Genomic DNA, 18,013 nt, shown 5'->3' with positions numbered 1-18,013 from the left:
GTAATTATGTAACGAGTTTTATGGATGTTAGTATGTGCTTGACCATAGATTGTTGTATCCCTTTTATGCATGATCTTAGAGATTTTGTTAATGTTTATGCAAACCAACTCAACAGATGTATGTTACCCATTGAGGGCACAGATGAGATCCCACAGAGGGATCAAAGTTATGTTAATGTTATGCACAGGTTGAGTTTGGTTGATGTTCAAAGGAAAGGAAAGTTTTAAATTTTTATGCATATTGTTGATCATGTATGGGATTATACAGGTTTACAGGTTTTATGTCAGGCTTGCTACGGGTCCCGGCGGCCTTAAGTCGACCCGGATCCTAGCGCCGGTAGCGGTCCGATTTTCGGGTCGTTACAGAATGGTATCAGAGCCCTAGGTTCATATGGTCGGACCTAGAGTGTCGGGCTCATAGAGGTTATAGAAGGTCAAGCACAATAGGAAAAGATCATGTCCACTAGGATAGGATGTGGAGTCCTGTCTTGCATGATGATGTGAAATGCCATGACTTTATGCATGTGCATTAATGATATGCTATGATATGTGATGTATGTGATGAGGGTTCATGTGTGCCCACATGAACCATATAATGCTAATGTTTATGTGTTGTGTACTGTTTTTCAGAAAACAGGATGAGAGGAACCCGTCGATCAGCAAGATTGACTGGAGTACCACCCGAGGATGAGGGCATGAGCGCCCGTCCTCCTACATTGCCTAGGGCAATGTCAAGCAGGTCCAACAGGGACAGAGCAGTAAGAGACCCTAGAAGGTCTTTGGATCTGGGTAGAAGCAGATCAGTAAGGGGAACAGTGCAGGGAGGAGTGTCTGAGGATATGGAAGTAGATCAGAGGAGGGATGGCAGTCTCGGTGTGAGCATGCCGGAAGAGGGCATGGGAGAATCAGAAGGAGGCATTCAGGCCTCGAGTTATGTCCAGCCACATCATTACCCACCCTATTCACACCATCCAGGGTATTCGATGGGAGGTACATCGGATAACCCTAGTTTTAGCCCTTATCCTTCACATATGCCATACCCACCATACTACCCACCATACTCTCAGTATCCAATGTATCCACCTCCACCCTACTATCCAAATCCAGCAAACCCTACCTCAGAAAATGTTGCACCACCTCCACCACCTACAGAACCAGCAGCCCCAGTTACTCAACCTCCTAGACCTAGCTCAGCCAGTGGGAGCAAGGTTAAGATGACAGACTATATGAAGCTGGGTGCTCCCCAGTTTGAGACCGGTGATGATCCGTTCGTGTACTTGGAGCGGGTCAAGGCAATTACAGATGAAATAGGGGCGGATGACAGTAGAGCCATTCAGATGGCTGGGTTCACGCTTAAGTGCAAGAAGGCACGGGAGTGGTTCAAGAATTATGTGAACCCGAGAGTGGACAGCATGACTTGGGAAGAGTTTGCAAACGAGTTTGCAGGATGGGCTTTCCCTGATAGTTCAAGGGAATTGAAGATGATAGAATTCGAACAGTTGAGGCAAACTGATGACATGAGTGTAGACGAATATACTGACAGGTTTATGGAGTTGCTGCCATTTGCAGGGCAAGACCTTAGCACAGACCAGAAGAAGTCGAGGAGGTATATCATGAAGCTCCATCCCAGGTATTCCTCCTTGGTACAGTCAGCAGATAGAGAGAGTTTTCATGCCATAGTAGACATGGCTAGGAGAATGGAGGCTAGTGCCATCATTCAGGGGACAGTTAAGCAGACAGTGGCACAAGCTTCTGGTTCTAAAACTCCGGGTGGGGGAAAGCTAGATCCCTCTACCTTGAGTGCAGCAACTTCAGGCAGTAAGAGATGGAGTAAACCCAAGGGTAAGAAGAATAAGTTCTGGAACAAGGTCAAATCTAGTCTGGGATTTGGGAGTGGCTCAAGCTCTGGTGCGGATAATGCAGTATGTGCGAGGTGTGGTAGGCCACACAAGGGAGTATGTCGGTTTGGGACAAACACCTGCTTCAGATGTGGTCAGGAGGGGCATATAGCTCGAGATTGTCCAAGAGCGGCCCCGATGGCTCAGTCCCAGCAGACAGCTTCAGGCAGTGTAGCGCAGCCAGCAGCTCCAGCCATGACTCAGGCCAGTGGCAGAGGCAGAGGGAGAGGAGCAGCCTCTTCTTCAGCGGGTTTCAGAGGTGAAGGTCCATCAGCCCCAGCACGGATCTTCACAATGACACAGCAAGAGGCAGATGCATCTAACACCGTGGTGGCAGGTAACTTAATTATTGGTTGTTCAGATGTATATGCCTTGATGGACCCTGGTGCATCTCATTCATTTATTGCTCCGAGAGCCGTCCAGAGGTTGGGGTTGATGATCTCTGAGTTAGAGTGTCCTCTCTGGGTCAGTGGACCCAAGTGTGATCCATCAGTGGCAGAGTCAGTCTGTCAGTGTAGTCCTGTTTTTGTTGAGGGGAGATGCATGTCCGCCGACCTTGTGGTTCTAGATTTGACAGACTTTGACGTCATTCTAGGGATGGACTGGTTATCTACCCATGGTGCTACCTTGGACTGCAGGGACAAGGTAGTCAGGTTCAGAGGTCAGGATGGATCAGAGGTTGTCTTCAGAGGAGACAGGAGGGGTACACCTAGAGGTATGATCTCAGCTCTTCAGGCTCGTAGGTTGCTCAGGAGGGGATGTCAGGGGTATTTGGCTCATGTGAGAGAGCTAAATAGTCAGGTTAGAGAGCCCGCCTCGGTGCCAGTGGTTAGAGAGTTCTTAGATGTGTTCCCAGACGAGCTGCCAGGTTTACCACCTGCTAGGGAGATAGAGTTCGAGATAGAACTGATGCCTGGAACCCGACCGATCTCTATCCCTCCCTACAGGATGGCGCCAGCAGAATTGAAAGAATTGAAGGAACAGTTACAGGAACTGGTAGACAAGGGCTTCATCCGACCGAGTACCTCACCTTGGGGCGCTCCAGTTTTGTTTGTGAGAAAGAAGGATGGATCCCTTAGACTTTGTATCGACTACAGGCAGTTGAACAAAGTCACTACCAAGAACAAGTACCCATTGCCAAGGATCGACGATCTATTTGACCAGCTAGCAGGAGCGGGTTGTTTCTCCAAAATAGATCTGAGATCGGGGTACCATCAGTTGAGGATCAGGGAAGAAGACGTGCCAAAGACAGCTTTCAGGACCAGATATGGGCACTTTGAGTTCCTTGTGATGCCGTTCGGGTTAACTAACGCCCCTGCAGCATTCATGGACCTCATGAATAGAGTGTTTAGCCAATACCTGGATCACTTTGTTATTGTCTTCATAGATGATATCTTAGTGTATTCCAGGAATGCAGAGGAGCATGCCCATCATCTGAGGATGGTTCTACAGACCTTGAGGGAACATGGCTTGTATGCCAAGTTCTCCAAGTGTGAGTTCTGGCTGAGGAGCATTTCATTCTTGGGGCATGTAGTATCAGAGAATGGAATAGAGGTAGACCCCAAGAAGACAGAAACTGTGGCTAACTGGCCTAGACCCACTTCAGTGACAGAGATCAGGAGTTTCTTGGGTTTGGCAGGTTACTACAGGAGGTTCGTACAGGACTTCTCAAAGATAGCAGCTCCTCTGACCAGACTAACCAGGAAGAATCAGAAGTTTCTGTGGACCGACCAGTGCGAAGAGAGTTTTGAAGAGCTTAAGAAGAGGTTGACTTCAGCACCAGTTTTAGCTCTGCCATCTAGTGGAGAGGACTTCACAGTCTTTTGTGATGCGTCCCGTGTGGGACTGGGTTGTGTACTGATGCAAAATGAGAGGGTAATTGCTTATGCTTCTAGGCAGCTAAAGAAGCATGAGTTGAATTACCCCACACATGACCTTGAGATGGCAGCAGTAATCTTTGCACTCAAGATGTGGAGGCATTACCTCTATGGGGTAAAATGTGAGATCTTCACAGATCATAAAAGCTTGCAGTACATCCTGAGTCAAAGAGATTTGAACTTGAGACAGAGGAGATGGGTAGAGTTGCTGAGTGACTATGATTGCAAGATTCAGTACCATCCGGGTAAGGCGAATGTCGTGGCAGACGCCCTAAGCCGGAAGTCACTAGGCAGTCTATCCCACATCACGGCAGAGAGGAGACCGGTGGTGAAGGAGTTTTACAAGCTCATTGAGGAAGGTCTACAGTTGGAGTTGTCTGGTACAGGTGCCTTGGTTGCTCAGATGAAAGTGACACCCGTGTTTCTGGAGCAGGTGGCTCAGAAACAGCATGAGGACCCTGAGTTAGTAAAGATTGCCAGGACGGTTCAGTCAGGCAAGGACAGTGAGTTCAGATTCGACAATAAGGGGATCCTCCGCTATGGGAGTCGATTGTGTGTACCAGATGACATAGGGCTAAAAGGAGACATTATGAGAGAGGCTCATAATGCAAGATACAGCATTCACCCCGGAGCCACCAAGATGTATCAAGATCTGAAGAAAGTTTATTGGTGGCCAGCTATGAAGAGAGAAGTGGCACAGTTTGTGTCAGCCTGCGAAGTATGTCAGAGGGTGAAGCTGGAACATCAGAAGCCGGCTGGAATGCTTAACCCGCTACCTATTCCAGAGTGGAAATGGGAGAATATAGCTATGGACTTCGTAGTGGGGTTACCGGCGACGTCCAACAGATTGGACTCCATATGGGTGATTGTGGACAGACTCACCAAATCTGCTCACTTCATCCCTGTCAGGAGTGGCTATTCTGTGGACAAGTTGGCGCAGGTGTACGTTGACGAGATAGTCAGACTGCATGGGGTTCCTGTTTCTATAGTGTCAGATAGAGGGCCCCAGTTCACCTCCAGGTTTTGGCGGAGTCTGCAGGATGCCATGGGTACTAGGTTGGATTTCAGCACTGCCTTCCATCCACAGACGGACGGACAGTCAGAGAGGACCATCCAGACCATAGAAGATATGCTAAGAATGTGTGTGCTAGACTTTGGCGGTTCTTGGAGGCAGCATCTACCTTTGGTGGAGTTTGCCTACAATAACAGCCATCATGCTAGCATCGGGATGGCTCCATATGAAGCTTTATATGGAAGGAAGTGCAGATCACCTGTTTGCTGGGAAGAGGTAGGAGAGAGGTCCTTAGCAGGACCCGAGCTAGTAGAGATCACCAGCAGGGTGGTGCCCATGATCAGAGAAAGAATCAAGACAGCTGCAAGCAGACAGAAGAGTTATGCAGACATCCGCAGAAGACTAGTAGAGTTTCAGGAGGGGGATCTGGTATTGCTCAGGGTGTCTCCAATGAAAGGAGTGGTTCGGTTCGGGAAAAAGGGTAAGCTGGCTCCGCGGTACATCGGACCCTTCGAAGTCTTGCAAAAGATTGGGAATGTATCGTACAAGCTGGATTTACCTGCTTCAATGGAGAGAATCCATCCGGTTTTCCATGTTTCTATGTTAAGAAAGTTCGTGTCAGATCCGGGCAAGGTTCTTAGTGAGCCTGATGTGGAGATCCAAGAGGATCTCACCTATGTTGAGCAGCCAGTACGGATCCTAGACACCCAGATCAGAAAGCTAAGGAACAAGGAAATCCCGATGGTGAAAGTCCTTTGGAACCACCACAATATTGAGGAGTGTACTTGGGAGACACGGGAGTCTATGCTCCGGCAATATCCTCATCTCTTTTAAGGTTAGTCTCTACGTGTTTTATGTGTACGAGATGTTGTATGCCTTGCATGTGTTAGTTGAGGAACATTCGGGGACGAATGTTCTTAAGGGGGGGAGAATGTAATACCCGGCTAGACTCCGGTATCGGAATTCCTACCGTCCGGTGGAATCTCGGATGTCGGAGACCTCTAGAAGGGTAGAGTCATGTTTTTATGAAATGTTTTTATGTTTTAAATGATTTTAAGTGTGAATTAAATGAGTTTTTACATGAAAATAGCTTTGGAGGAAAACCCAGGTTCGGCCGCCGAAAGTCAAGTTCGGCCGCCGAACATGCATGCGTTTTGGAGGCACGTTAGGCCCCCGAAAGCCTGAGTGAGGAAAGTGCAGGTTCGGCCGCCGAACCTCATGTTCGGCCGCCGAACATTGCATGGATACGGAGGCACATTCGGCCCCCGAACGTGGCCTGGCCAGCCACATATAAAAGGGTCCCTTTGGTCCGCACGGGCGAGCTTTTTCTCTCCCATTGTCGGCCAAGGTGAGTCTCCGCCGCTCCTCCCTCAATCTTGAGTGTTTTCCCTAGATCTTTCATGGTTTTCACGAGTTTTAACTTCTATTTTGAAGATTTGTGAGCAAAGAGCAAGTTTTGGGTGCTTGGAGGTTCAAGGAGCTCAATCTCTTCATCTCCAAGCTAGGATCGTCTTCCCTCTCATTTCTTCAAGAGGTAAGCTCGGATCCACCCTTATTATGTGTTCTAAATAAGTTTTATGCAAGATCTAAGGGTAGAAATGCATGCTAGGGTATATGTTGAGTTATGGGTATATATATTGATGTTTTGAACAATGTGTGTTGTTTGAGTATGTTTGAAGTGTTGTAGATGGGGTATATGTTTGTTTGAGGCCCCTAGGAACTTGTATGCATGCTTTGGTTGAAAAATATGCATGTTTGGAAGGTTTGGAGGCGAAATGTGCTAAGGGAGCCAAGTTTCTGCCCTTTGGCAGAAACCAGGTTCGGCAGCCGAAGGTACTTTCGGCCGCCGAACATGGCTGGGGAGGCAGGCCTTTCGGCTGCCGAAGTTGCCCCCGAAAAGAGACTTTCGTCTCTGTCTGGGACTTTCGGCCGCCGAAGGTGCCGCCGAACCTGCCTGAGTTTCGTCTCTGTCCAGGACTTTCGGCCGCCGAAGGTGCCGCCGAAAGTGCCCTGTTCAGCCATTTCATGCATATTTTCTGTGATGTTTTCAAGATGTTTTAGGGGGTTTTTGGGGAGTAGTTTATAGTTATGTTCAGGTATTTTTGGTCCCTCATTTGAGTCCACCTGTGTAGGTTCGGACCCGAGGAACCGAGGACCCCAGCAGTGAGTTCAGCTGCGGTGTTGTCAGAGTCAGCCAGAGGTGAGTGGAACTAAACTTAATCTTTTAAACTAAATGTTTTATCATGTTTCATGCATCATGATTATGCAATAGGATGATTGCATTAGTTTTCACGAATATGCCGCATTGCATAAATTGTTGTTGATGTGGGTGAATGTTGGATGACCCAATTAGTCCAAGACAGGAAGACCAGGACCCCATGCTACGGCCTGGCACAGAGTAAGAAAGACCAGGCCCCAGTCTACAGGCCTGGCACAGAGTAAGGCACGGTTATGGGACTCGAAGACCAGGAGCCCAGAGGAGGCCCTGGAAAATGGTAAGTAATGTATGTATGACAGGAAGACCAGGACCCCATGCTACGGCCTGGCACAGAGTTAACTTGGACTATTTGGTGACAAGTTCACCCAACCCTTATGTGAACTGTCTGTGTTATGATGCATTCCATTTGAGCATAGTGTTAATGTGTTTTACTAGCTCTACTCACTGGGCTTTTAGCTCACCCCTCTCCCTTTTCCCCCAGGCTTACAGGTACAGGATATAGTGCGGGAGTCCGGATAGAGTAAAGAAGTCATGCTTATGTAATAGCTAGCAATGGACATGATCAAATTGTAATGTAAAAGTACAGTGTAATTATGTAACGAGTTTTATGGATGTTAGTATGTGCTTGACCATAGATTGTTGTATCCCTTTTATGCATGATCTTAGAGATTTTGTTAATGTTTATGCAAACCAACTCAACAGATGTATGTTACCCATTGAGGGCACAGATGAGATCCCACAGAGGGATCAAAGTTATGTTAATGTTATGCACAGGTTGAGTTTGGTTGATGTTCAAAGGAAAGGAAAGTTTTAAATTTTTATGCATATTGTTGATCATGTATGGGATTATACAGGTTTACAGGTTCTATGTCAGGCTTGCTACGGGTCCCGGCGGCCTTAAGTCGACCCGGATCCTAGCGCCGGTAGCGGTCCGATTTTCGGGTCGTTACATACAAATTCCTATTCTTTACTCCATTTAAACTCAACAGTCTTTTCAATGATCTCATTTAGAGGTGTAGCAATAGTATTAAAATCTCTAACAAACCTAACAAACCTCCTATACAAGCTTGATAATCTATGAAAGATCTCACCTTATTAGCATTCTTAGGTGTAGGTCATTCTTGGATAGTCTTAACATTTTCAGAATCTACCTCAACTTCACATGAACTAATATTAACAAATCCTATAAATATGAAATTATCAGTACAAAATGTGCATTTCTTAATATTAGTATACAATTCATATTCATGCTACTTTTATAGAACAAGTTCAATATGCCTAATATGATCATCCAAGTTAAGGCTATAAATCAATATATCATCAAAATACATAACCACCAACTTACCTTGGTAATCATGCAAAACATGGTTCATTAATCTCATAAATGTGCTAAATGCATTAGTTAAGCCCAAAGGCATCACTAACCATTCATATAAATCATATTTATTATTAAAGGCAGTTTTTCACTCATTACCTAACTTCATGGGCTTTTTGTCAAATAAAGTTAAAAAAAAATATATTTCCTAAATCCTGGTTTGTGGAAAAAATTTTCCCAAACCAGGGTAAATCAGGGCTTTACCGCATTTTATAAGTGCGGTAGTCTTTACCGCACTTATAAAATGCGGTAGAGAGTAAAATTATTATTTTTTTAAATAAAAAATTTCTACCGCACTTTTAATGTGCGGTAGAATTTTTAATAATTTTTTAAAAAAATCTACCGCACTTTTAAAGTGCGGTAAAGGGGTGAGTGATATAAAAATAATTTTTTTAAAAAAAATAAAATTCTACCGCACTTTTGAAGTGCGGTAGAATTTTATTTAAATTTATTTTTAATAATTAAAATATTAGGTTGGAATTTGATTTACGTATTCACTTTACACATTACCGCACTTTTGAAGTGCGGTAATGTGTAAAGTTTATTTAATTATATTTATTTATTTAATATATATTATATTAATTATTTAATATATATTATATTAATTATATTTTTTTATTTATAAAATTTATAGATAATTATAAAAATTATATTAATATTAATTAATATAATTAAAATTTAATATAATAATAATCATATATAAATTTATTTTAATAATTAAAATTATATATATAATATTATAATTATATTTATTTAAATATTATTTAATATAATTAAAATTTAATATAATAATAATCATATATAAATTTATTTAATAATTAAAATTATATATATAACATTATAATTATATTTATTTAAATATAATATCATAATTATATTTAATTTATAAATAATATCATATATTTTATTTATTCATAGAATTTATTATTTTTATTAAAATTATATTTATAAATAATATTTAAATATTTAAGAATAATAAAAATTTTAAAAAATATATAAATAATTAAAATTATAGAAAAGGAGAATTTGATTTACGTAAAGTGCGGTAATACGTAAATCACTTTACACATTACCGCACTTTTGAAGTGCGGTAATGTGTAAAGTTTATTTAATTATATTTATTTATTTAATATATATTATATTAATTATTTAATATATATTATATTAATTATATTTTTTTATTTATAAAATTTATAGATAATTATAAAAATTATATTAATATTAATTATTTAATATAATTAAAATTTAATATAATAATAATCATATATAAATTTATTTTAATAATTAAAATTATATATATAATATTATAATTATATTTATTTAAATATTATTTAATATAATAATAATCATATATAAATTTATTTTAATAATTAAAATTATATATAACATTATAATTATATTTATTTAAATATAATATCATAATTATATTTATTTTATAAATAATATCATATATTTTATTTATTCATAGAATTTATTATTTTTATTAAAATTATATTTATAAATAATATTTAAATATTTAAGAATAATAAAAATTTAAAAAAATATATAAATAATTAAAATTATAGAAAATGAGAATTTGATTTACGTAAAAGTGCGGTAATACGTAAATCACTTTACACATTACCGCACTTTTGAAGTGCGGTAATGTGTAAAGTTTATTTAATTATATTTATTTATTTAATATATATTATATTAATTATTTAATATATATTATATTAATTATATTTTTTTTATTAATCACTGACGGGGCAGAGACGAGTCTCGTCTCTGCCCTCTCTGCTAGCTCTACCGCACTTTTAAAAGTGCGGTAGATTTTTTTAAAAAATTTTTAAAAATTCTACCGCACTTTAAAAGTGCGGTAGAAATTTTTTATTTAAAAAAAATAATAATTTTACTCTCTACCGCATTTTATAAGTGCGGTAAAGACTGCCGCACTTATAAAATGCGGTAAAGGCCTGATTTACCCTGGTTTGAGAAAATTTTTTCCGCAAACTAGGATTTAGGAAATATTTTTTTTTTTTAACTTTATTTTGCAAAAAGCCCTAACTTCATCCTAAATTGATGATAACCATTTTTCAAATCAATTTTGATAAAGAAAACAACACTTCTTCAAGCATATCATCAAATCTAGAAATAGGGTGCAATACTTTACAGTAATTTTGTTAATTGCATGACAACTAACACATATGCACGTTGTTCCATCTTTCTTTAGAATCAACAAAATAAGTACTGTGTATGGACTGAGGCTCTCCCTAATATGTCACTATCAACTCATCAACTTGCATTTGCAATTCCTTCATCTCCTCCTTAGGATTACTCTGGTAAGCTGGATGGTTTAAAATCTGAGCTCCAGAAACAAAATCGATCTGATGTTCTATTCCCCTAATGGGCGGCAACCCATATGGCACCTCCTCAAGAAATACATCCGCAAAATCCAGCAACAACTTAAAAAAAGAACTAGACAATTCATCAATAGGGTTGGTCTCAATCACAAAATTAGAACTAAAACGCAACATAATCAAAACTCTCTTCCCTAAGTATGCTTTCTTCAACTCTCTCTCTTTACAATATAAGGAAGACTTGCTAAATTTTTTACTCTTCACACTCAACTCTCGTTTTACCTCCACACTCACTAACTTTTTCTCTCCTGCACATCCCTCATTTTTACCCTTATCCGTACAGCCACTCTCCTTTAGACCATTCAAAATCTTATTTTTACTACTGGTCTCTTTTTCTTTATTCTTTTTACTTGTCTCACCTTCCTTACGCAATTTAGCAGATTGTTATAATTTTAATTAATCTGCATATATATCTATAGGAAATAATAGTACAAATATATGTTTTATACTAACGAAAGTAAAAGAAAACCTATTATTATACACATCATGAATGACACGCCTATTAAATTGCCATGGTCTACCTAACAAAATATATCCAGCCTGTATAGGTACAATATCACAAGTAACCTCATCTACATACTTACCAATGGAAAATAGCACTTTACATTACTTGGTTACCTTTGCCTCACTACTACCATTCAACCACTAAAGTCTGTAAGGATAAAGGTATTTAATAGTTTCTAGTCTTAATTTATCAACTGAAATAGTACTAGCACAATTAACCTGACTAACTGAATCTATTATCATGCAACAGACTTTACCACCTATCAAACAACGGGCGTGAAAGATGTTTTCACTCTGTTCAAGTCCTTCTTCTTTAATAGAAATATTTAAAGTACGCAATATCACTAAGGACACTCCCTGAATATGATACTCTTCTATCTCTACATCAGAACAATCTTCTAAAAGTGGCTTTTCATCAGAATCAGAATCAGTTTCGAAGATTATCTCATCTCCCCTCACTATTATAACATGATTATTAACACACTCGTTGGTATAATGCCCATGCCTTTTATATTTAAAGCACTGAATATCTCTAGTCCTATTAGATTTAGGGGTTGGTACATTTTTACCATGAGTTGGATGTTTTTTTGTGTTATAGGTTATAGGAAGTAAATATCTTAATATAGGAAGTAAATATTGATAGATGTGTTAGTTGTTTAATTTTAGGGATTACATGATTATAGACTTGATTTTCTTTCCTTTCCTTTCTAGATATAATTTCTCATGTATAAATATGTTTTAATCTCTATTATAATAGATAACAAAGATTACCTTTCTACATGGTATCAGAGCCATTCCTGTAGAGATTTTTTTTTCTCTCCCGTCGAGTTTCAAATTCTTTTTTGGAGACTTAGGACTCCTATTCTTTTAGGTTATCCATCTAGGGTAATATTTGTTTCTCACTGCTCACCTAGGGAGGACGCCGGAGTCGTCTTGCAGCTCTCTTGTCAGATCTGTGGTTCGTTTGCCATTTGAGTGTTGAGTGGAGGCATTTTTGGTACTGTTCACGCAGGTACTATTCATGCCAGATACTGTTTTCTAATTCTATGTTTCTTTTATTGGTATCATTTTGGGTTAGTTGTTCTCATGGCTGAAGTTAAAACCACTGTTGCTGATGTAATTCATGTTATGACTAAAATCACGAAACACAAATTGAATCGATCTAATTTTTGGAATTGGAGTAAGGCTATTTGTATTTATTTACGAAGTATTGGAATGGATGGTCATCTTACCAAGGATCCTCAAATTGATGAAACTAGGAGAGATTGGATGAGGGATGATGCTCGATTATTTTTGCAGATCCGAAATTCTTGATTTGTTGGCAGAAACAGAAAAAGTGGGTGCTAAGCCTTGTAGTGCTCCAATGACGTCTAACCTTCAACTTACCAAAGAAGACAGTGAGACATTTGCAGATCTTGAAATGTATAGAAGATTAGTTAGCAAGCTGAATTATTTGATGGTGACTCGTCCTGATATTGCATATTCAGTGAGTGTGGTAAGTCAGTTTATGTCATCTCCTACTGTTGCTCAGTGGAATGCTCTGGAATAGATTCTTTGCTACTTGAAAGGGGCTCCAGGATGAGGCCTCTTCTATGGTAACCGTGGGCACTCAAATATTGAATGTTTTTCTAATACTGATTGAGCAGGCTTGAAGGTTAATAAGAGGTCAACTACTGTATATTGTGTTTTTGTAGGAGGTAACCTGGTTTTATAGAAAAGTAAGAAGCAAAATGTGGTCTCTCATTCTAGTGCTGAATTTGAATATCGAGCCATGGCACAAGCCATATGTGAAATCTTATGGATACTTCAACTGTTGGAAGAGGTTAGATTCACAAATTCGCTGCCTGCTAAGTTGTGGTGTGATAATCAAGCAGTTATCCACATTGCCTTTAATCCAGTATTTCATAAGAGGACAAAACACATTGAGATTGATTGTCACTTTGTTTGTGAGAAGGTCCAGCAAAAGATAATCTCATCTGGACATATTCGAACTGAAGAACAACTAGAAGATATCTTCACTAAGGCTCTAAATGGGACTCAAGTTGATTATATATGTAACAAGTTGGGCATGATTAATATCTATGCTCCAACTTGAGGGGAGTGTTATAGGGTATAGGAAGTAAATATGTTAATATAGGAAGTAAATATTGATGAATGTGTTAGTTACTTAATCTTAGAGATTGCATGATCATAAGCTTGATTTCCTTTCCTTTCTAGATACAGTCTCTTATGCATAAATATGTTGCAATCTCTATAGTAATAGATAACAAATATTACCTTTCTACACTTTGGAAGTTAACGTGCCTTTTTTAGTTAAAGTCCTATCAAACCTTTTAGGATCAGCCTTAGTGTTCAATTTAGAACCTCATTTATTGTTGGAGTTTTGAGTAGCCTGTTACTCCCCCATCTACTTCAGCCACTTTGTCTTTCCACCTTAATGGCAATGTTCACCAAATCTTCTAAATCAACATATGGTTGCAAATCAACCACATCAGCAATCTCCTTGTTTAGACCACTAAAAAAAGAGTCATAGTCTAGTCTTCCTCCTCCACTATATTTGTTTTGATCAGAAGCAACTCCATCCCCTCATGGTACTCATCAACCGATTTTGATCCATGGATCAGTCTTTGCAACTGATAATGAAGATCTCTATGGCAATAAATAGGCACATATTTCTTTCTCATGATTCGCTTCATCTCTTCCCACGTAGCAATGGACAACTCTCCATTCCTTCTCCTAGATTTCACAAGCTCATCCCACCATATTAGTGCATAATCTAAAAACTCAAGGGCAGCAAGTTTTACCTTTTTATCATCGGAATAGCTTTGACAGTTAAAATTCATATTCACTTTACGCTCCCACTCTAAATTGGCATCAACATCAGCCTTACCATTGAAGCTTGGAATCTTCACCTTTATGGAGTTCATATTATTATCCACATAGGGTACACGATCATTGAACCTTCTAGCTTGAAAAGGAGCTGATTGTGCCTCATTTTCCTCTTCATAAGATGGATCGTGTATATCATCATTCCCTGATTGGACTAATCTTTTGAAGATCTAAGGTTGTCATCAAGATTATCCATTCTCAAATTTAGCTTTCAAAAGCTATCCATGAAAACTTTACACATAACTTTAAAATCAGACGTAGGATCAGAAGTATCACCAGTATTATACCCAGACATTTTATAAAAATTCATAATTCTCTCAATTACGTGTTTAACTTTCAAGCACTCACTTGGTATCTCAAAATTGCACTTCAAAATATAAACTCAATTAGCCAAGCTTGTATAATTCAAATAACAAAACAATCAAAGAAAGACCTAACAAGAAAAAGTAGCAAACAACACTAGGTGCAAGCTGACTAAAATGAACAAACGGATTGATTTATTACACAAAAGTAAAATTTCGTGTACTAAGTGTAATTAGATATTCCATAATGTACAATTTGTCAAACTAAGGGTAAGAAACCAATAGACAGAAATACATCAAATTGACAAACTAAAAATCAAAATTGACGAGACGGATGTGCTTAACACAAAGTTGTCCCTAAGCATGCAATCCTAAGTTAACTGATGTTAATTGACTCAACAAAAATAATTCAAAGTAAGCAAACAAAATAGATACTTAAAACAGCAAGTATTACGTACAACCATTTTGTGAAAATACTATCAAATTGGCCCTAAACCTATCCAAAACATGTATTTTGAATCTCAAACCCAGATATATGTTCAAGGTATATAAAATATGATTTATATCAGTAGGTATCAATATTAGAACGAAACTTCAACAATTGACTCAAAGTTGCGGAAATTTTTTCTTTTTTTTTTCTTTCTAGTATTTTTTTTTTATAGATGGACAGAAGTAAAACACTAGAAATACTATTCTAAGAGTATTAAAATAGCAGCATACGAATTAGGACAGAAATCACAAACCAAATCACTAAAGATAGTAATTCGGCCTAAACAAGAATTTATGGTAAAATTTGATTTGAACAACAACTAAATAATGAATTCGACTCTAATAAATATCTACCAGATATCCTAAACGGAAAGATCATGAAAAAAAATTGAAGAACATACACCAAATAACCAAAGTGATATACAGCCAATAATGAACACAAAATTGAATACAAAGACACAAAGGATAGCCAACTCTGATACCAATTGATGCGGAACTCAAGAATTTAGTTCAGAAAATAATTCATTAATCTAAAGCATCCTTAATTATCATGCAATTAAAAACACTTATAACTGATTGATTTTAATGGCAGCAAGAACAAGAACTATATAAGTCAGTATCAAACCTTATTCATGATGCAATGTCAAGAACCAATATCTTTCTAAATGCAAATACAAAATTTGAATCGTCAATAAGGACACATTCGGCCTAATTGACTTGGAATGGCCAGATTATTCTTCAACTTCAAAATGAACTTGCAAAACTTTAACATATCCCTTCATGAATCCTTGAAGCGCTTCCTTCAACCTCTTGGATCTCAATCTTGTAAAGCAATGCTAGCTCATTATTTTTTGTATTGTTAGTTGTTTTTACATCAGTAGAGGAATCTTACTTTCTCTCAGCTTCCATGGGAGGATTAAAGGATGAAATAAAATTGCTGATGAGGATGATGAAACCAAACTCTCTTGCTCAAGCTTTTGAAATAGCCCTCCTTCAAGAGAAATTAATTGACCATACTAAAAGATCCAAGCCTTCCCCTAGAGTTTATAGCAAGAATTCTTCTTTCAAACCAACAAATTCTCTTTCTCAGTATAGTAAACTGTTGACTTATTTGTTGATCCTAACTGATTCTAGAGATATGATTTGATCTGATTAGGATCCTTAATTATTTCTATAATTATTATTTGATTATTCGTTTCCTATTTAAATATGATTCTTTGTGTACAAATAGTCATGTAGACCAATTGTAAAGATTAAAAGTGAAATATAAGAATACTCAAAATTTTTTCGAAATTCTTCATGGTATCAGAGCCTTTTCCTGATTTTTGGATCCAAATTCAATTTTTCCTCTTTAGGGTTTCAAAACTCTAGATCTACCTTTTTTGGTACTAACCCATCTAAAAGCCTCTGGGCTCTCTTGTATGTAAACCTTGGGTACCTCCTATTCTTTCACGGTTCATAAATATTTACCATGGCAGAAGATAAAAGGGTCTCGATTCCCAACTTTGATAATCCTTCCTTGCAAATTAGTCTCATAAAACTTGATGTTAAGGTCTTGTTTGTTGTTTATCAAGGCTAAAGGACTGCAGGGCTATGTCACTGGTAATAAAAAGCAACTGGATGAGAGTGATCCAGATTTTTCTCAATGAGACTCGAATAATTGTCTTGTTATGATATGGTTACTTAACTCTATGCAACCTCATATCTCTAAATCATATTTGTTAATTGATACTGTTGCAAAAATATGGAAGGTTTTGTCCTTAACTTATTCCAAAATTGGGAATGATGCCCAAATTTATGATATTCAGAATAAGATTCATGGTACTAAGTAAGGAGAAATGACTATCTTCCAATTTTATTTTGAGTTATGTGGCTTATGGCAGGAACTTGATTACTATCAAGACTTCTAGGCAGACTGCACTGGAGATGCAATCAAATTTCGGAGAATAATTGAAAAAGAGCGGGTCTATGATTTTCTTGCAGGGTTGAATAACGAATATGATCCAATTCGGATCCAAGTATTGGAAATAAATCATTTTCCTTCTCTAGAAGAGGCCCATGCTCATGTTTAATAAGAGGAAAGTCGTCGATATGCTATGCTCTATACTGCACCAGTTGAAAAGGCTAGGTTAACTACTAGTTTGAGCACACCACAACCTCCTACTTCTGGGAAAGATCACTTACACTATGACTATTATGGAAAACCGAGGCATACCAAAGAGACTTGTTGAAACTTATATGGTCGTCCCACCAGAGGCCGTGGAGGAAAACGAGGTACCTCCAGAAATCAAGCTAATTTAGCAAAAACTGTGGAGGAGCCCTTTAAGGAGACAACAATGACTGAGTTCCTTTCCCCTAATGAACTTTAGAGTCTCAAGCGCCTTCTGTCTCATATTGACACATCTTCATCCTCTGATGCCACATCTAACTTTGTAAAGTCAGGTAATGCTTGCTCTTTTAATAATATTCTATAGATTATCGATTCTAGTGCGAATAGATATATGACAGGCTCTTCTAAAGACTTTCTCAATTATTCTCCTTCTCCAACTAAAGATAGTGTCAGAATTGCTGATGGCTCTTTTACTTCTATATCCGGAACAGGTTCTGTTATTTGCACATCTAACATTAAATTATCATATATCCTTCATGTTCTTCACTTTCTTATCAACCTTTTATCTGTCAGTGCTATCATCATTGCCCTTAACTGTAAAATTGAATTCTTTCCTAATCATTGTGTTATTCAGGATCTTCGCACAAGGAAGAGGATTGGCAATGGTAGGCTACATGATGGCTTATACATGTTGGAGGATGATCCAGGTTTTTTGATATCTTAAGCCTGTTTTGGAGAAAATAAGGATGTCAATCGGGAAATAATAAAGTGGCACAAGCGGTTAGGGCATCTATCATTTTTTGTCTTAGAAAAACTTTATCCTAATTTGTTTACTAAAACTCAGTTTGTCTTTTTATTTTGTGATACTTGTGAGTATGCTAAACACACTAGAACATCCTATCCTTTGAGTCATAATAAAAGTCAAATTCCTTTTGCGACTA

This window comes from Manihot esculenta, chromosome 7 (genome assembly GCF_001659605.2).
Source record: "Manihot esculenta cultivar AM560-2 chromosome 7, M.esculenta_v8, whole genome shotgun sequence".
NCBI classification, from domain to species: domain Eukaryota; kingdom Viridiplantae; phylum Streptophyta; class Magnoliopsida; order Malpighiales; family Euphorbiaceae; genus Manihot; species Manihot esculenta.
The sequence above is the reverse complement of the archived record's forward strand: the minus strand, read 5'-3'. Positions refer to the sequence as shown.